Below are 20564 nucleotides of genomic sequence, written 5' to 3'. Positions count from 1 at the left end.
TTATGTTAATATTAAGTAGTAAACTGGCCCATGATCAGTTGGCCTTTTAATCCCACGGGTGCTCTAGGCCCTTCAACATCAAAGTCCAGTTACATTCCATTATTGTTGATATAGAATATTCAGACTCATGGGGTTCCTGCCTTGTCAGTTAGAAAATGCTAAAGGAACAGCATGATCTTCATGCTGAGCTCAGTATGAGTAAATCACTGATACTCAACTGTTTCAGCAAACTAATTATGCTTTCATCTTTCTAGTCTTAAAAAGAACAGTTTCTCAAAAAAAGAACAATTCCTCATACAACTGTGAAAAATCTAAAAATCAGTTTTTCAAGGTTTGAAACTCAAATTCAGCCAATGCTATCAATCTTGAAAATATGTGAAATGATGAATGTGGCATTTCCACAGTTTCCACAGGAAGTAGGTAACATTAGGATGCCCCATCTGAAAAGGGCAATGATTATTTAGTGGTTTTGGAAAATGGGACATTGGGTGCTAAATGCCAAGTATGGATATGGATCCTGATGTGTGGAAAAGTTCCGATATGGATATGGATATGGATATGGATCCTGATGTGTGGGAAAGTTCCTTAGGCTTTTGGTACTGTGAAGAATTGGGGATACCTCTGCTTCCTTAATTTCCTACTGAGGAAACTTCAGTTTTCCTATGAGAGGGAACCAAGTTAGCAGTAATTTTGGTAACCATTTTATTGGGATCACAGGAACTCTTTCTGGGGACATTAGTCCTTAGAAGGTAGTTTCTGGTTACTTTGCTATACTTACCTCAGTGCGGTCATTACTTTGAGTTTCACCAAAGAAAAACCCAGTGTAATCAATAAACTTTAATTAAATTCAGCTGTCATATTTGGATACCTGGCCTTGGAGGAGGAGGTGTTTCAGGCACAGATAGAAGCCTAAGGAAAATATGTGGAGATTTGAAAGAACATTCTGTATTTGGGCAATGGCAAATTGGGTGCCAGAACCTTGGAGGGAGGCCAGAAAAGTCACTTCCAACCCAAAGGCCTTCTCAGCTGTGTGCACTTTTGCTATTCCTTTTTCTTTACAGTTTCTTCTTATAGGTTCTTTGTAGTTGGTAACTGAATTACTGTGGTTAACTCTGCCTTTGAGTGACAGCCTTGGCATGGCTGGAGCCATGTAAATCATGTCCACACCTGCCTTCCTGTTCCTATATCTTTCTTTTCTTTTCTTTTTTTTTTAATTTAAAGATTTATTTTTATTTATTTTGGGGAGGGGGAGGGGCAGAGGGAGAGGAGTCTTAAGCAGACTCCATGCTGAGTGTGAAGCCTGACATGGGGCTCGATCTCACGGCCCTGAAATTACGACCTGAGCTGAAACCAAGAGTCGGATGCTTAACCAACTGCACCACACAGGTGCCCCTATATCTTTCTTTTGCTCTTTTATCTGAGACTTTCTTGACTGAATCCCACTTTTGTTCCTCAGGTGGTTTGATTTCTTCTGGCTTGGCTCCTAATGCCCTTCTGTTTGTTCACTAGTTTTTGATTGTTTATGTTTACACTGTATGGAATCTTCATCCCTGGCTTTCAGTCTTATCTGGACCAGATTCTGTCCCCACACTACCTGTACCTCTCACAGTGTTCTAGCCATATTCTTTCAGGCAGAACTAACTCCTCACATAGCTTGCTATTGACTTCAACTCCCTGTATCCTGTCTTGTAGTATAATTTCTCCCTTTCCCTTTCCCTTTCTTTTTTTCAAGATTGCTTTGGCTACTTGATGTCTTATGTGGTTCCATACAAATCTTAGGGTTGGTTTTCTATTTCTGTGAACATGCCTTTGGAATTTTGATAGAATTGCATTGAATTTGTAGTTTTGGGGAGTATGGACACATTAACAATATTAATTCTTACAGTCTTATTAACCTCATGCTTTGTGCTACTATGTGTGGTTTGGCCCAACACTCTAAATCATCCTGGTAGCCATCTATAATGATACCTAGATCCTCTAAAAAGCCCTTTCTCTGCCTCCCAGTTTCAGCCAGTAATGCTCAAAATGTCATTTTTATGCTGCCTTATGAACAGTTGCCTCATTGCGTTGCAGAAATTTGCATACACAGCCACTACGGGGCTCTTGAGGCAGGAGTCACACACATCCTATCCATCTTTGGCCATCAATAACCATTAATTGTTTGAGTTGTCATATATGCTGAATTTTTATTATCTGAGAAGGCTCCTGCATGTCTCCCATGATCAGTTTTTGGTGCTCAGAGAATATGAATCAGTATAAACATTAGTATAAGGTACATTTGATAGAGTGATTCTGTTGGAAATCCTAGACACAGTATTCTGTTAGCCATATGTAATTGATATCTAACTTGTTACTTATTTTAAACATCTTATTTCTGCTCTTCCTTTATTATTTTGAAAAGTAAAGAGTGAATCTCTATGTAAAATTAAAATATATGTCTTGGTTTAGGTTACATGAATGGATAGGAATTTTCTGTCTATATACCATGATCATGTTTAAGTTCTCAAGTGACAAATGTGACAAGGATTCTCTAGAAGAGTGGGCTTCAAACTTTGTTGATTGCATACACGTCTGTAAAAAAAATTAAGCATATATCCCAATACATATACATTAATTTCTTTAATATTTTAATTTAGTTTAACTGTACTTATATAGATATTACTATGTTCAAGGCACTGAACATAAATTTTAACTGTTTTTCTATAAATTTTAACTAATTTTTCTTCATAACAGCCCTATGAAATAGGTACTATTATTATCAGCACTTTCTATAAAAAAACTGAGGCATAGGGAGATTAAATAAGTTGTCCATGTTAGTAGTAAGTAGCAGAATTTGGCAGTCTGGTTCCAAGTTCATGCTGTTAATCCACTAATCTGCCTTTATAATAAATATAAAATAACTGAAGAAAATAATGCTAACATATTTCATACATTACAAAAACCATATAAAAATTTAAAATAAGACAAAGATGAACAAAACAGTATGTTAAAATGTCAGGTTAATTGTAAGAGTTGCATGTTATCAATGACTAGTTATCACAATGAAGAATAGATGCATGAGAATATCCATAATTGAATAATTGTGAATATAAAAGAATAGTTAAATTGTTTTGATAATTTTGAATTTTTGACAAATTCTTTGATCTAATTAGATCATCTTTGTTTTTATCTCATAATATGAGCAATGAGGAACGTATACCAGGAATAGAACTTTCCATGCTGCCATTTTGTTGTTCACTTATGGGCTTGCATCATTAGCATTATCTTCAATACGTGATGTCATTGTCAGAATATTTTAAAGTAATTTGTTCTTCTTGTGAAGGTTAGTTTAGATAAACTTGACAATATAATCTGCAAATCCTCCTAAGTGGTCTCTTGTAAACTGCTATAAGGTGTAACCTACTGAAATCAGAGAATGAATGCATGAGGACTCCACTATTTAGTCTTCTGTGCCTGGATTATTTATTCCTTCTTCAGGATGTTTTGCTCACTGTATGCGATGTGAGTATTTTTCTTTACGTATCTCCAAAGGATTGTCTTGTGCTTCTCCTGGGGGTATGCACACCTCCTCTTAGTTAGAAACCCTTGAAATGCAACTGAAGAAGTCACCTGAGTGTAAGGACTCAAATATGAAGTCTCCTGAACATAAGTATTCAAATATGAATAGGATATAAATATGAATACTATTACTGCTCAGAGAGGCAAAAGAGGGCTTGTAAACATGAAATGCAATTGAGTTGCCTTAGGATTTGGCCTACAAATAAAAATAGATATTGTTAATCTACTAAAAAAGTGACAAAAATTTAGGTTGCACTAGCTCTTTCTGTTAAAATATTCCTATATAAATTTTCTTGTTAGCTAATTGCTTTACACTTATGTTTAATCCTTAATTTATATCTTTTGGTTGAGGCCTATAGGCACATTGTGGAGTTAACAAAATGGGACACACACCATTGTTTCTATCTTTACACTGCTGAGCTGGGATCTGCTACTTGATTCTATGCATTAGTGAGCCATAAAATATTATTCTTCTGCTAATTTAACTCAGGGAGGCCATTGGGGATTTGTTTGAACAATTGAGAGGGGGAAGGAGTGCTTGGCTTACAAATTAGCTCACTGAAATACTCAGATTTTTCTTTGGGAAAAAAAATAACCCAATAGTCAAGAGAGTGGTGTGACAAAAAAACTACTTCACAGTTCAGAAAAATAATTTTCAGGTAACTATAATATTGTTTAGCCACTATTTAGAAACTTAAAAAAGACATCATGTTTTATAAAATAAAATGCTAATTTGTCGGTAAATTGCACAGTCTTTATAGTTTTCCCTTTCCAAGCAATCTGAGCCAAGAAATCTCACTTTAATAGTTCAATGTTTTTCACAGACCTAAGACTTTATTTTACCTTTTGTAGTTCAGAAAATTTAGTTCAAAGCAATTAGTAGGCCTGTCATTATCCAAATGTAAACATTTTCATATATGTTTGGATAAAACAATAATGAAAATATTAAATTTAAATTTAAATATAAGTAGATCAATAATTTTAAGAAAAACTCTTCCTTGAATCTGAAGTGTTATTATATCCTCTATAATGCAAAGATATTTTTGATAGATGTTGATCAATGCAGCATGAGTGGCATAACTGAATAAATGAAATTCACAAATTATACTGTTTTTGTAAAATGTATTCATCCTCTGCTTTTACTAAATTAAAAATTTTCATTTCCAAGCAAAGAGCAAGTGGCACAAATATTTTTTGAACATATAGTTTAAGACTGTTTCATTCATCCTCACATATTTTTTTTACACAGAAATTACTTTTATTATGTTAGAATATTCCTTAATGAGCTGGCAATTATTCGTGTGAAGGAGAGTTCAGAAAACAGATTTATGGCTGTATTAGCCTTGATTAGAGATTTATGAATTATACAAAAAATACTATTGCTAGAGTAGGTTACTCTAGAAGTAGTAGTAGAGAAGGTCTAAGAGGCTGAGAACTTAGAAAATCTTCTCCCTGCTTGTCTGGCTGTTCCAGTTGGACCACAAGACTTAGGTACAAGGATGAACATGTTTTCTCTGTTGAACTTAAAGCTTTACAGCAGTTCAAATGCTCTTCTCTGCATGCATCAGCTCAAAGGCTTCATTAATTTCGTCAAAAGACAGATTATGAGTCACAAATTCATCAACTTTTATCTTTTTGGACACCAACTTTGGAACACTTTCCACACTCTTCCATCCTCCAAAGGCAGTGCCTTTCCACGTGTGGCCTGTTACCAGCTGAAATGGGCGAGTTGCAATTTCTAGCAGCTACTCCAACTACGATACTGGCACCCCAGCCTTTGTGGCAGGCCTGCAGCGTTGCTCTCATGACTTTCATGTTACCAATACACTCGAAGGAATAGTCCACTCCCCCCTCAGTCATTTCAATGAGCGCTTCCTGGATGGGTGTACGGAAGTCCTGGGGGTTAATACATTCAGAGACTCCAAACTCCTTGGCCCTTGCAAATTTATCTTTATTGATGTCCACACCAATGATCCGGGATGCACCAGCCACCTTACAGACCATGACATGATAGCCACCAATCCAACTCCTCCTAGGCCAAAGATGGCACAAGTAGAGCCAGGCTCCACCTTGGCAGTGTTCACAGCAGCACCATAACCAGTTGAAATGCCACAACCCAGAAGGCAGACTTTATCCAAAGGTGCTAAAGGATCAATTTTAGCAACAGAGATATTAGCCACAACCGTATGTTCAGAAAACGTGATAAATGGTTTTCCACCCCCTCATTTTCAATCTGGAGGTGTCTTTGGGTCTAAAATGAGTCTCTTGCAGAGAATATATTGATGGGTCTTGCATTTTTATCCAATCTGATACCCTGTGTCTTTTGATTGGAGCATTTAGCCCATTTACATTCAGAATAACTATTGAAAGATACGAATTTAGTGTCATTGTATTACCTGTAAAGTCACTGTTTCTGTATATTGTCTCTGTTCCTTTCTGGTCTCTGTTACTTTTATGCTCTTTCTTTGCTTACAGGATCTCTTTTTTTTTTTTTTTAAAGATTTTATTTATTTATTTGACAGAGAGAGAGATAGCGAGAGCAGGAACACAAGCAGGAGGAATGGGAGAGGGAGAAGCAGGCTTCTTGCTGAGTAGGGAGCCCGATGCGGGACTCGATCCCAGGACCCCGGGATCATGACCTGAGCCGAAGGCAGACGCTTAATGACTGAGCCACCCAGGCGCCCCCAGGATCTCTTTTAATATTTCTTGCAGGGCTGGTTTAGTGATCACAAATTCTTTTAGTTTCTGTTTGTCCTGGAAGTTTTTTTATCTCTCCTTCTATTTTGAATGACATCCTTCCTGGATAAAAAGTATTCTTGGCTACATATTTTTCTCATTTAGCACCCTGATTATATCATGCCATCCTTTCTGGCCAGCCAGGCTTCTGTGGGTAGGTCTGCTGCCAGTCTAATATTTCTACCCTTGTAGGTTATGGACCTCTTGTCCTGAGCTGCTTTCAGGATTTTCTCTTTATCTCTGAGATTTGCAAGTTTCACTATTATATGTCAAGGTGTTGACCTATTTTTATTGATTCTGAGGGGGGTTCTCTGTGCCTCCTGGACTTGAATGCCTGCTCCTTTTCCCAGATTAGGAAAGTTCTCTGCTATAAATTGCTCCACTATATTTTCTGCCCCCTCCTTCTTCTGGCATCCTAATTATTCTAATATTGTTTTGCTTTATGGTATCACTTATCTCTTAAATTCTCTTGTGATCCAGTAGTTGTTTCTCTCTCTTTTTCTCAGCTTCTTTATTCTCCATCATTTTCTCTTCTATATCACTAATTTTCTTTTCTGCCTCTATTATCCTAGCAGTTAGAGACTCCATTTTTGATTGCATCTCATTAATAGCCTTTTTGATTTTGACTTGATTAGATTTTAGTTCTTTTATTTCTCCAGAAAGGGATTCTCTAGTGTCTTCTATGCTTTCTTTCAAACCCGGGTCGTATCTTTATAATTGTTATTCTGAACTCTAGTTCTGACATCTTATTTATATCCATACTGATTGGGTCCCTGGCAGTAAATACTGTCTCTTGTTCTCTTTTTTGAGGTACTGTTTTCCATCTTGTCATTCTGTCCAGAGAAGAATAGATGAATGAGAGAACAAAATACTAAAATGGCAACAACAACCCCAGAGAAATATACACTAAACAAATCAGAAGAGACCTGAAACAAAACAAAACAAAACAAAAAAATTAAAAAAAGAAAGAATACAATCAGACAGGTGAACAGAACAATATACTGAATCCTGTGTGTATTTTGGTCTGTTAGAAAACTAGATCCCAAAATTGTAAAGAAGAAAAACTTATATATGTACAAAAATAAAGTTAAATGTAATGAATGGATAGCATGTAACTGTAAATATGAAAATTAAAAGACACACAAAAAGAGAAAGAATATAAACAGACAGGTGAACAGAACAGAGCAATACACTATATCACGAGTGTATTTTGGTCAGTTTGTTAGAAGAAAATACATCCTAAAATTGTAAAGAAAATAAACATATATGTACAAAAATAAAATTAAATACATTGAAAGGATAGAATGTAACTGTAAAGAAAATTAAAATAAGATTTTAACAAAAAAAAAAAGAAAAAATAAGAATGTGATCAGACAGGTGAAGAACAGAGCCATACACTAGATTCTAGGTGTATTTTGGTCTGTTTGTTAGAAGAAACTGTGTCCCAAAAGTGGAAAGAAAGAAAAGCTTATATATATACAAAAATAAAATTACATACAATGAAAGGGTAGAGTGTAACTGTAAAAATGAAAAGAGTTAAAAAAAAGAGTTGATAAAATAAGAAATTAGTTGAAAAAAGAAAGAAAGAAATTAAAATTGAAAGACTAAGGAATTGTGGGGAAAAAAAAACATGAATTCTATATACTATTTTTCCCTAGCATTGGTATTTTGCAATTCTCTATGATCAGTAATCTTGGTCTTAGCCAGATGTTCTTGCTGATCTTCTGGGGCAGGGGCTTGTACTGATTCTCCCATGTCTTTGCTCTGGGTAGAATTGCACCACCTTTGCCAGGGGCCAGGCTATGTAAGCTGCTCCAGATTGCTCTATGTGGCTTTTGTTCCCTGAAGGCTTTCCATGCCACTTTAGAGGATGAGAATGAAAATGGTGACCTCCCAATCTCCAGCTCCAGAGCAGAAAGCTCAGGGCTCCAGTCCTCAGTGGGCCCTCAGGAAAAAGCAGTCAATCACTTCTGTCTCCCTGGTCTCTGTCTGCACTCTGTGCTCACCCATCTGTGACCAAGGGTTTCTATCTCAGGCACACAAACCCATTTGGAGTCTCTAAAGCCTGGAAACTCCTGTTGTGTGCACCCGCTCCGCACCTCCTGGGGGAGAGAGGGGAGGGTCTTCTTCCAGGTCTGCCCCTTGCTGGGTCCCTGCTTGTAGAGTGGTTGACTGACCGTGTGGTGGTTCGAGGTTTATGGCCACCCCGAGCTAAAAGCCCACTCCTGGGCTCACTCATTGCAGCTGGCTTTCCCTCTCCAATGCCTGGGAACTCTGCTACACTCAGGGACCCCTGGTCTTCCTGTGACCCTGGGGATCCTGAGACCACATGGTCCCACCTAGGAATCTACCCTGCTTCACCACCTGAGTGCCTTTCAGGCAGGGACGTCCCTCACTGGAGCAGAATTCTAAAAGTTCTGATTTTGTGCTCTGCTGCATATCACTTTGTGGTTCCGGCTTACAGAGGCTCCCTCCCCCTGCAGTTTATCTTCCCATATATCGCCGTGGATTTTCTTATCTGACCTCCTACCTTGCATAAAGTGGTCGCTTTTCTATTTGTAGAGTTGCAGCTGTTCTTTTCTTAGATCTCCAGTTGAGTTCCCAGGTGTTCAGAATGATTTGGTAGCTATCTAGCTGAATTCCTGAGACCAGATGAAACTAAGGTGTTGTACTCCTCCACCATCTTGGACTATCTCACCTTGTACATTTCTTTATACAATTCTTTTTTGATGAATTTCTCCCCTCCACTTGTTTCTGTTCCATCTTTATGTAACTTCTATTATTCAGATTTTAGATCTGATAGAATAATCCTCTAAGTCTCTTTTCTCAATTATTTTCCAATCCTTTGTCTCATTTTAATTTTTTTTTAGAGATTTCATTTACTGTCTTCTAGATATTTAATTGAATTTTTTTCTGACTCTAAAGTTTTAATTTCCAAGTGCTCTTTCTTATTTTGGGTCATTTCTTTTCACAATTTTTTTTTTTTGTGGATACAATAATTTTTTTTAATCTTTCTGATAATATTAATAATACATTTTTCTCTTAAAAATCTCTACCTTATTCCTCCAGGTTTCTGTCTTCCTGTCTGTTTCAATCTCTCTCTCTTTCAGTGTGGAGGCTTTTCTCAAATGTTTAGTGATCTGTTGCTGTCTGTTTATATTTAAGAGTATAGCAGTAAGGAACTCATTAGAAATGGCATGTGAGTAGGTGGGGCTGGGTGATTGAGTGGTGCTTTAGACTTTTCATGAAAGGATCCTTAAAAGTTAGTATCTGTAAGTCTTTGCATTGATTGGTTTCTCTAGAGAAAAATCCTCCAACCTGGTTGTAAGTGTTCTGAAAAATGGATAGGGGAAGATGACTCTGGAGGGTGGGGGTGGGATCACATCTCTGCCTTCTCTTGCATTTGACTTCCCTAAGTCTACAGCCTTTTTGGTTCAAATTTTCCAGAGAAGTAACTTTTACTATCCTGCCTAGGGTAGAGTTGTGTTGGCAGTGGGAATGGTGTGTTTGCCTGGTTAAGTAAGATGGTGGAGGGGACATTATATAGACTCAACCAGTATTGTATTTAGCCTGTTTGTTACTTCTACCTTCTGATACTTCTGAAGTATGAAATATCTCCAAGTCCTTAATAACTCAAGAGTTCTACAGATGAAGTCACTTAGCTTTCATCAACAGCCTTCTCGGCAGAGACTTTAGATTGAAGCTTCTCCTTCCCTTTTAGGTAAATTACCATCCTCCCTATGCTTTCCATGTGCAATATATTTCTTAAAATCTCTCATCTACTGTTGAATCTCCTGCTATTCTTTTCCTTGTGGTATTTGCCCTTTTTATTCCTTTGCTGTCTTTTTGATGGTATCTCAGAAGGCAGGGAAGAGTACTATGTGGTCATTCCATCTGTTTAATTAGACTTTGACTCTTCAAAAGCTCTGAACTGTCCCTCTCTCACTATTAGTTATTAGAACCAAAGTTAGTGCCATTTGTAGGTTTTAAGCTCTTCCTCAGTGGTCTCACCCAGAAAGTTCTCTATCTTGTTTTTAAATTCTTCCCTCAGTGTTTGGTAGTATATATACAGCACAATTTTAAGCTCTTTCAATATGGGGATACACTTTCCAGTTATGCAAGATATGTTTATTAAGAGTTCCCTAACTGGTGTGCTGGGGCATACTGGTATACCACAAATAAGTAAGACATTGATCCTCTCAGTCTTTGGAAAGCCAGGCTGGTTCTGGGCCTGTGACCTCATGCATTCCATTTATTTCAGTATACCATACAGAGAATATCATTTTCTATATGAGGTATGGCATGGAAAAAGTTGATAGCATTGCTATAAAGCAGTATGGCTGATACTTCCATTTTAAGATTTGACATTTTAGAATGTTCAATCTAGTTTTATAGGATATGGGATTTATTCTTTGGTTAAAGCATTAATAAAAGTGAAAAAATTCAATATTAATAGAAAATAGTATATATATTTTTAAAGATTTTATTTATTTATTTGACAGAGAGAGAGAGAGAGATAGCAAGGGCAGGAACACAAGCAGGGGGAGTGAGAGAGGGAGAAGCAGGCTTCCCGCCAAGCAGGGAGCCTGATGTGGGGCTCAATCCCAGGACCCTAGGATCATGACCTGAGCTGAAGGCAGACGCTTAATGCCTGAGCCACCCAGGTGCCCCATGGAAAATAGCATATTTTTAAGTGGATTTTTTGAGAGTGGGTAACTAGATGCATTTAGTATTGATTTACTCTATAATCTTTTATTTACTAATATTGGAAATTCACCCCAGGTAAAGGACTTATTTTAAGGAATTAGGCCATGTCTTATATCCCGAAGCAGGAAGTATTTCCAAGCTATGAGGACTGGATCCAGGAACTGAAAAGGGGGAGACAGATTGACTTTAGTTCTTCCAGACCACATCTCCTCCCTCTCCTCTTCTTTGTGTGTCTATTCTAACTTTTCTTTCATAGTCCTAGTAAGTGCCCAACAGAGACTGACAAACATCTTTCAGTCTCAAATTCAGAGTCCCAGGAGACAAATTGATTGGCCTAGCTTAAATGAGTTTTCAAACATGGCAGTAGTTTCTCTGGAGAAAATAGTCAACCCAAAGTCCAATAATATGATCATAGCTTGGGTAGTTTATCCCTTTCCATGGAAAAAGAGAGGTTTTTATAGAGGACATAGAGATTGGGCAGTTGCTCCAAACATGGCCACTTTAAACATGAAAGCAATTATCTTTTGCTTCATGAAACATAGAACATTTTATTACCAAAAGTTTCTCACCACAGAAGCCTTGGGAAATTGTGAGTTCACACATTACTTTCATAATATCAGAACTGGACAGTCTTTATTTTTTAGAAAAAAATAATTTTTTGTTGAGAGGAGAACATATTAAAGTCACCTCTTTCAGAATATGGGTGATCAGTCTGTGTGAAACAGCTTTTGGTTAAATTTAAAGTTGGGTATGTAACTAGGAAACTGATTATCTTTGTGTGGCTTTACAAGGCTCTGAAGGCCAGTGGGCTGGAGAGATTGTAGAGGAATGAGATAAGAATCAGGGGAGCCATTAATCACAATCATTCATAACAAAAATAATGATGGATGGAAATAAGGCAGGTAAGTGGGGAGTGGAAGAGAGGGGACTAAAATGATCACTTAGAGGCAGATTGGTAATAAATAGTATTTACTAATTTGGGCAGTAAGGAATATGTAGAAAGTAAGAAGATGCCATGTTTTTTGACTTGGGCGGATGAGTGAGTGGTGGTGCCATTTGCTGAAATAGAGAAGGTGGGGGTGTAGATTTTGGAGGAGATAACAAACTTAGTTTTGGACATGTTCTATTGTAGATTCCTGAAGAGAATCTAGGTGCAAGAACCAACTATGTATTTAGGTATATGTGTTTATAACTAAGGAAAAAATTTCTACTGGAAATAATGTAGAATTAGAATCAGAGTTATATGTATATTTATTTATTTTTTTGAAAGTTTTTTTTATTTAAATTCCAGTTAGTTAACATACAGCATATTTTTATTTCTAAGAATAGTTTTTAATGTAGACCTTTCTTACTCCCTCTCTCTATGTAGAATATTTGGAATTTCCTGTGTGTCATTTAAAAAATGGTTATTTCCTGTGTGTCATTTAAAAAATGGTTAGTTATAGATTTAAGCAATGTCACCTGGCAACCACATTATTATTTTCACAAAGCTTTTTATTGATGTATAGTATATACACAGAAAATTTTCAATGGATTTTCACAAAGTAGCACACCTATAGACCCAGCACTCAGATCAAGGAACAGAACATTATCATCCCCCCAGAAGATCCTGCCTACCTACTTCCAGATATGACATGTCCCTCAAGAGTAACCACCATCCAAGATTAGTTTGGCCTGTTTTGAATTTTTAATAAGTGTACTCATGCAGTATGTGGCCACTGGTGTCTGGCTTCTTTTGCCAAACCTGATGTTTTTGAGAGTCATCCATGTTATTGTGTATAGTTGCAGTTCTTTCCCATGGCTGTGTAATATTCCATGTTGTGACTGTATTCAATTTATTTATTCATTTCACAACTAATAGACATTTGGGTGAAGCAGCATTATATTTAGGGAGATAGATGAAGTTGAATTGTTGAGTGAAAGATGGTAAATGATTGGCTGGCTCTGAGTACCTTCAGAAACATCAGAGAAAGAGAATGGACTTCTGCAAGCAAATAGGGTGATAGATCATCCAGGACATTAAAAAAAGGGTGACCTGGGAACACTGATTACAGTAGTTTGCATTTCTGAAATCAATGCCAAGGGATGACCTAAGCAGAATCTACCAATAGATCTTCTCTGTCTCTAAAGAGTAAATAAGCAAATAAGAACATGTGAAGAAGCTTTTTTGTTCTCTTGGCATTTAGGACTCAATATTTCCCATGATGATATAAATGAACTCATTTTGAAAAATTATTTAGGAGTGCCTGGGTGGCACAGTCGGTTGCATGTTCAGCTCTTGGTTTTGGCTCAGGTCATGATCTCAGGATTGTGGGATTGAGCCCCTCATCTGGCTCTATGCTCAGCATGGAGTCTGCTTGAGATTCTCTCTCCCTCTCTGCCTATCCCCCTGTTCATGCATGTGCTCTCTCTCTCTCTAAAATAAATAAAATAAATTTTATTTTAAAAAAGCCATCTGCTAAGTCTGATGATGGAGGTCAGCAGGCCTAAGACAATGAAGAGTTGGGATTAAAATAACTTTGGATATCTCTTTACTGTCATGGTTATAAAATCATTAAGTGTCTAGAGATATTACTTAAGTGCTTCAGTTTTATTTTAGACTATATAACAGTAAACCATAATGGTAAGAGTGGATTATGAAGTTGCAAAAGACTTGAATGTTCCTCATATATGTAAAGATGTAAGGGGCTAAGGTCATCTTCTTTTTTTTTTTTTTAATTTTTTTTTTTTTTTAAAGATTTTATTTATTTATTTGAGAGAGAGAATGAGAGACAGAGAGCTTGAGAGGAGGAGGGTCAGAGGGAGAAGCAGACTCCCTGCCGAGCAGGGAGCCTGATGCGGGACTCGATCCTGGGACTCCAGGATCATGACCTGAGCCGAAGGCAGTCGCTTAACCAACTGAGCCACCCAGGCGCCCATCTTCTTTTTTTTTTTTAAGATTTTATTTATTTATTTGACAGAGAGAGACACAGTGAGAGAAGAAACACAAGCAGGGGGAGTGGGAGAGGGAGAAGCAGGCTTCCTGCGGAGCAGGGAGCCCGATGCGGGGCCCGATCCCAGGACCCTGGGATCATGACCTGAGCCGAAGGCAGACGCTTAACTGACTGAGCCACCCAGGCACTCCCTAAGGTCATCTTTGGAGAAGCAAGTAAACACACACAGCCCTAGAAAGGATATCCCTGTCTTTATCAACCATGTCTCCTATAGGTACTCATTTCTGTATTTACTGATAGATGCCATATATTGATCCATGTCTGCCTGAGTTCTTGAACCATTCCTTTCTAGGGCAAGAAGTGTAACCACAGTTCCTGTTTACCATCTGGTTGGTCCTGAAACAAAAATCTTGTGGCCCAGTGAAAATGTTTTCACTGTGCCAGGGATGATCCTGCTGGTCTCTGTGGCTTTTGAGTCTAACATTCCTGACCATCTGTGTTTTTCTTCCCTCTTGGCATAATGCTTGTAGGACTGGGCTAACACTCTGGTTCAACATTACAGTATATAAGCTTTGCCTGAGAATTTGGCAGTCTGTCTAGCTCTTTCCTAACCCACACAATGGTCAGCATCATACTGAGAATGGGCAAATAGCCTGGATCCCTGAAGTTACCATCTACCTGATTAAGACTGTTGAAGGGCTGGGAATAGAGTGAGGTGAGTGAGATGCAAAATTTAAGATGTCAGAACCACAGGTATGAAGATGAGTAGTATTTTAATGCAATATTTGAATAACCAAAATTTTGAATAATCAAAGTTAACATTTTGAACATTCATTATGAACAAAATATCAAAATTTCAAAGACAGGGTCCGTATAACTGATTTTTATCATTTGATTAGGCTCCAATAGAGCTTGACTGGGCACTGGTTCAGTAGTGTCTGGATTTCCCTTCCTGTGAGGTTCCATCTGCTAGACTGAACTCTGCCTGCTTGGAGACAAGAAATATTGTCTTAAAGATCCTTTTTGGGGAATTAATTTCTGATTCAAAAATACTAGTTGAGCATCTCATATCTGCAAATCATGATGCTGTGTTATGTAAGAGGCTAAGAAAAATCTGTAAGCCATGAACCCTGCCCTGAAATTGCTTATAGTCTAGCAAAAGAGATAAGACATGTAGACAGGATATAGTCTTACACACCATATGAAAGGTATAGAAGCAGTGGAGAGAACACTTTTTTTTAATAAAGATTTTTTATTTTTTTAAGTAATCTCTATACCTAATGTAGAGTTCAAACAACTCCAAGATCAAGTGTCTCATGCTCTACTGAATGAGCCAGCGAGGCACCCCATGGAGAGAACACTTCTAGCTGTGGTAATCAGTGAAAGCTTTGTAGAAAGTTATCATTTTGTAGGGACTCTGAAGATATGGTGAAATTTGCACATACAAGGCTAAGGGCAACAGATATTTATGTGGGGAAAGGCACAACTATGGGAAAACTTGAGGTGTGCTTAGAAGCCTTGAGAAGCTTGGATTCTTGGGCTTGGAAAAGGAGGAGGTAAAGCTCAGGAGATGGAATGATGGAGTTATCACCCTAGACCTAATTATGTCCCAAAGGCCCTACCTTCAAATACCATTACACTGGGGATTATTTTTCAACAAGTGAATTTGGGGGGAACACAAACATTTAGTCCATAACAGGACACTTTGTTCTTTTGGTTTTGATATTAAATAGTACAGCCTTACTGGTGAGAGAGTCTGTTGCATGAATGGAGGTCTTAGTTCTTGGATTCCCCACAGAAAGATTTAGGTGAGGCTCCGTGCTCAGAATAAAGACAGCCAGAAGGAAAGTAGCAAGTACAAAGTAGTTTACTTATGTGAAAATACACTCTCAAGATGGGAGAGTCGGCAGGTTCTACCTCTTTGCCCCTAGGTTGTTTCAGGATTGGATATTATTGGGTCTTTGTGGGCTGGGAGGAGCTGTGATGTACAGTGGGGTGGTCTCTAGTGGACGCTGCTTCCAATCATTTGGGGGACTCCTTTTATAGGTTGGGAGGGGGAGTTCTTGACTCTGCAAGGCTTGCATGGGAACTGTCATGGCAGCCTTTCTCCACGGTGGGGTGGTGGTGGGGGTTATAATCATAATGCAGATGCATTATAATGGGTTACCCTGGGGCAGGGGTGGAAGAGGAGAGCACATGCTCTCCACTTGTGGCTCTTGGTCTGTCAGCCCTAAGGTCTTGGAAGCCACAGGTCACGATGTTGTACTCCCAGGCTTCTAACTTATAACCACTTATCACCGTCCTTGTCTCCAGCTCATGTGTCTATCATTCCCTCTCAAGGACTTGGGACTCTACCTTGGGCATTCCTTCCTCTGCTCATATCTAGCTTCTATCTAACATAGCTACCAAGTAAGACAAACAGTGAATATAAGTTATTGTTTTGAAGATCAATTAAATCATGTGTTATGTCTGTGTCTCAACAGTCTAAATAGCTACTGAAAGTAAGAATAGTACAAAACATGATGATAGAACTCAGAATTAGTCCAAAATCCCTTTGGGGTCTCTCTGGCAGTCCCTAGCTATCTAGAGGTCAAGGAGGAAGATGCACAGCATTATAAGCCAATAAGGTCTCAGTATAAAAACTAGAATTCCTTATTCTGTTCTTTGTACTTTGATTCCATTAACCAAGTAGATATTTCTTTGTTTTAATGCGGCAAATAGGTTCTGACTAAAGCTAGGGACTGTAAACCTCTAATTAGCAAGCTTAGTGAAAAAGCTTTTTCTGACATAATGCTTATTTGCTCAATGCTTCATTTTAAGTGGTACAGCAATTAAATCTCCTTTATAAAACTGGAGGCTGAGAATATTCTTTAAAACATTAGATTGAAAATAAATCCAAACCTGGTTTTAGGAAAGGAAACTGGTCAGCTTTAAATCTGTGCTGCACCTTTTAACTCTATTGTTCTTTTTCTGTAACCATAAAAAAAAAAAATTCTATATCATTTCTCAAAATTTCTTGTAACAAACTCCCCAAATTTAACACTATTGTCTGAGTAAGACTTTTCTCAATATCTAAACTTTAATTAATTTATATGAAATGGTGTTCAAACTTGGGTTGTAGCCCAGCTATATGTTTTAAAATGTTTTGTTTAAAAGCAACACTATCAGAGTCTGTTGGCTTTTCAGTCCTTTGGTTAAAGAATTAAGAAAATCATTGACTCTTGCAAGATTTTTGGTTTTAAATTTAGTGTTATATTTTTGTTTCTATGAATGTTCTGAACATTTCAGGCGCCAGCACGCCTGGACAAGAACCTTCTCCCTGGTTGTAGGTTCTTTTAAGAGTAAGTGAACTCTCTTGAGTGCTCTTAGAGACAAACTTAGTAAATGAAAGGGGATTTTACACTGAAATCACCTCACAGGCCAGTAATACAGAGAAATGGCTATAGAAGCATTTTCATTTCTCAACTAGCTATTGGGAAGATAGTTTCACACTTAGCAAAGAACCTTTATTATCAGTTTAATTAAACGAAGACATCCTTCACTACTCTATTCTCTTATACATTTTCCATTTCCTCTACTTCTGAAGAAAGAATACTCCACAGAATATGTGAAGAAATAATTTTTCATATGGGTGATTTTATTCCAAATATGGAAAAGAAAAATTGGACAGAAAACAATGTTGCCCATCCTAAAGTATCTATACAATTCCCATTGGCAGGTTGCCAGGCTCCAGGGAGAACTGTATTTCTCTTTTGCCAGATGGCACAATATTGAGTTTTGTCTGTGAAGGGTGAAGGAGGAGCACAGGAAGAGAAAGTGTTTCTCTGGCCAGGCTTCTGAAGGGCAAACGGGTTCTCTAGTACCAAGCACCATGGATGGCTTCTCCTGGCCTGGTTCTTGTAGCATGGACAGCTATATAGCTCCTTCAGCGCCAGTAGCTTCTCTTTTTTTTTTTTTTAAAGATTTTATTTATTTATTTGACAGAGAGAGACACAGCAAGAGAGGGAACACAAGCAGAGGGAGTGAGAGAGGGAGAAGCAGGCTCCCCACTGAGCAAGGAGCCCGATGCAGGACTCGATCCCAGGACGCTGGGATCACGACCTGAGCCGAAGGCAGACGCTTAACGACTGAGCCACCCAGGCGCCCCCCAGTAGCTTCTCTTAATACCCATTGCCTTCGGCATGAACAGCTTTTTCAGTGCCAGGCTCTTACAGCATGGGTACCCTCTCTAGCACATGGGTTCTTCAACATGCAGCTTTCCTGGTGTCTGGCTTCAGCAGTGTGGATGGTTTCTCCATTGCCTACTTCCCATGGCCTCTCAGGTGCCTGGCTCCCATAGTCCCCTGCTTCCTCTATACCTGGCTTCTGTAACATGTTGGTCAGCAGCAGCCAGTGGCCAGCAACTTCCACCAGTATTTTTCAGTGACTTCTCAGTGACATGCCACCAGCAAGACACCTCTCCTTGAATGGCTTCTCCTGGCACTCTCTTGTGAAGCTTTGTAGTAAGTTTTAAGGCATAGAATCTTACTGTAGATAGTTTTCCAAGAGGATGGATTTTCAGCAAGTTCTTTGATAGCCAGTGAAATCACAGTTATGTTTGGTCTTTTCCAACAAGGTCTGGATTTTAGTTATGGTGCAGGGTTGGGGGTTGCTGCTTATCTCAGCCCTAGGTGTAGTGGCTGATCCTTACAAATCTGCTATTCCTGTATTCTTTAGTCATCTTTACTTCTCACTAGCCAATTCCTTATTACCCCAATCCCCTCTTATAATTAATAATTCCCTATATTAAGCTTTCCCTGTTGAAATTACTAAATGGATTCTATCTTTTGATGGACTCTGACTGATACATTTACTAAGATGCATCTTGGTGTTGATCATTCTGTGTTAGTTTTTCCAGAGACATGATGTGCTTTTTCAGTTTGTAGATTCGAGTGTTATTTTATTTCTATAAAGTTCTTTTGAATGGTACTTTTAATATTTTTCCATGCCCATTATTTCCATTCTCTCAGGAATATCAATTATATGTATGTTGGATTTCCTTTGCCTTCCATAGCCATCATTTTCTCTCTGTTCTTTAATCATTTTCACTTCAGCTTCTTTTTTTTTTTAATAATTCTTTCAATCCTGCTCTCCATGTGCCTGAGTCTTTCTTTCTTTTTTCTTCCTTCATTTCTTTTTCTTTCTTTCTTTCAACTTTTACGGTCTTAATTTCTGGAATGGCTTTATTTTTCTTTCTCATTTCTTTTGTGCATTTGCAAACTTATCTTTAACTGATTCTGTTCTTTCACTATCTTCCTTGACCTTGCATAATTCTGTTTTGAAGTCTTACTTTATAGAGACGTTTGTTTTACTAAGTGTTTTATATCCATGGTTTATATTTAATTACATTTTGCATCTATCCCATGGCAACATTAATATGAATATCCTTTATCTGTCATTTGTATTTCATGCTCCTTTTCTCTATTTTTCTATTAATATATTCATATAAATCTTGTGCTGACTCCTATTTAGTTGTTACACATCTTTAGAGGAATTGAATTTCCCCCAGACCAGGGAGTTCTACTTAATTTCCTTATAAAACAAGCTTCAATGCATATGACTTCTATTAATCTTTATAGCACTTCAGCCAACAGAGCCAAGTGACTTCAGATGCGCTCACATTACAGAGCAGATTTCTTCCACTTTGCCTCATCATGATACTGCTTTCTAAATATGTGATTCCTCAATCATCCCCCTCTCTCTTGTTCTCTGGGTGTGCCACTAACTTTGAATTACTAACATTTTTCAACTTTATCTGAGATTTGCAGATAAGAAGTCTTATTTTGAAAGCTTCCCACATTCCAGTTTACCTTTGCTGAACTTAGCAGCCCTTTTCTCATTTTGTGTTTGGAGATGGAGTTTGCATTTCTGTGTCCTGTTCTCTTTTGGAATGACTTCCAATGGTAAATAGGTCTGTCTTTATGCTGATGTTTTAGTACTGAAGATTTGTTGGGATTTAAAACTAAGAACTTTATGAAGACAACCAAAAATTGTGTAGTGATTACACTTAGACTCTGGAATGAGTGCTAAACATTAATTTAAGCTCATTTTGACATGCATTAACTTAACAAATACAAACATTCAGTTGTGATGTTTCAGTTCATCCTAGATACATATGCCCAAAAAACAGTCTCTGTTCTGGTCTTTTGTCCACATCTTGTGTTGTCTTAGTTATTCTGATGTCTATCTCTATAATAGTTTGCTCTTTGATGCTTGTACTGGGTTTTTGTTTTTTCATTTAGATTCCTTACTATTTGCTGTCAGCCCACAGACTATGATTCTGTCAGTAATTTCAAAGTTCATGCTTTTTTTGTTATGGTATGAAAATTTTAGGCAGCTAAATTCCCTGTTAATGTAGAAAAAGATTTTATGGCTTGTTTGCCCTTCAGTTTTCACTGTAGCCCAAGTTCTCTTTATTTTGATTCTTCCTTCTCTTACTGGTGGCTGCATTTTTTTAATTTTTATTTTTTTAATTTTTTTTATTCTTATGTTAATCCCCATACATTACATCATTAGTTTTAGATGAAGTGTTCCATGATTCATTGTTTATGCATAACACCCAGTGCTCCATGCAGAATGTGCCCTCCTCAA

The 20564-nt window shown here is 37.7% G+C and overlaps 1 protein-coding gene and 1 pseudogene across 2 annotated transcripts in view; one reads left to right on the top strand and one right to left on the bottom strand.

The window, feature by feature from the left end:
• Window positions 1-20564, top strand: part of LOC115937180 (uncharacterized) — a 331655-nt gene that overhangs the window by 72747 nt on the left and 238344 nt on the right. The gene's annotated exons all lie outside the window — the stretch shown is intronic.
• On the bottom strand, window positions 5001-18308 carry LOC102742629 (alcohol dehydrogenase class-3 pseudogene; annotated as a pseudogene).

This window comes from Leptonychotes weddellii, chromosome 8 (genome assembly GCF_054177405.1).
Source record: "Leptonychotes weddellii isolate Sample4059 chromosome 8, ASM5417740v2, whole genome shotgun sequence".
In the NCBI taxonomy this organism is placed as follows: Eukaryota; Metazoa; Chordata; class Mammalia; order Carnivora; family Phocidae; genus Leptonychotes; species Leptonychotes weddellii.
Note: the sequence above shows the minus strand (reverse complement) of the source record. Positions and strands in the feature narration are given on the sequence as shown.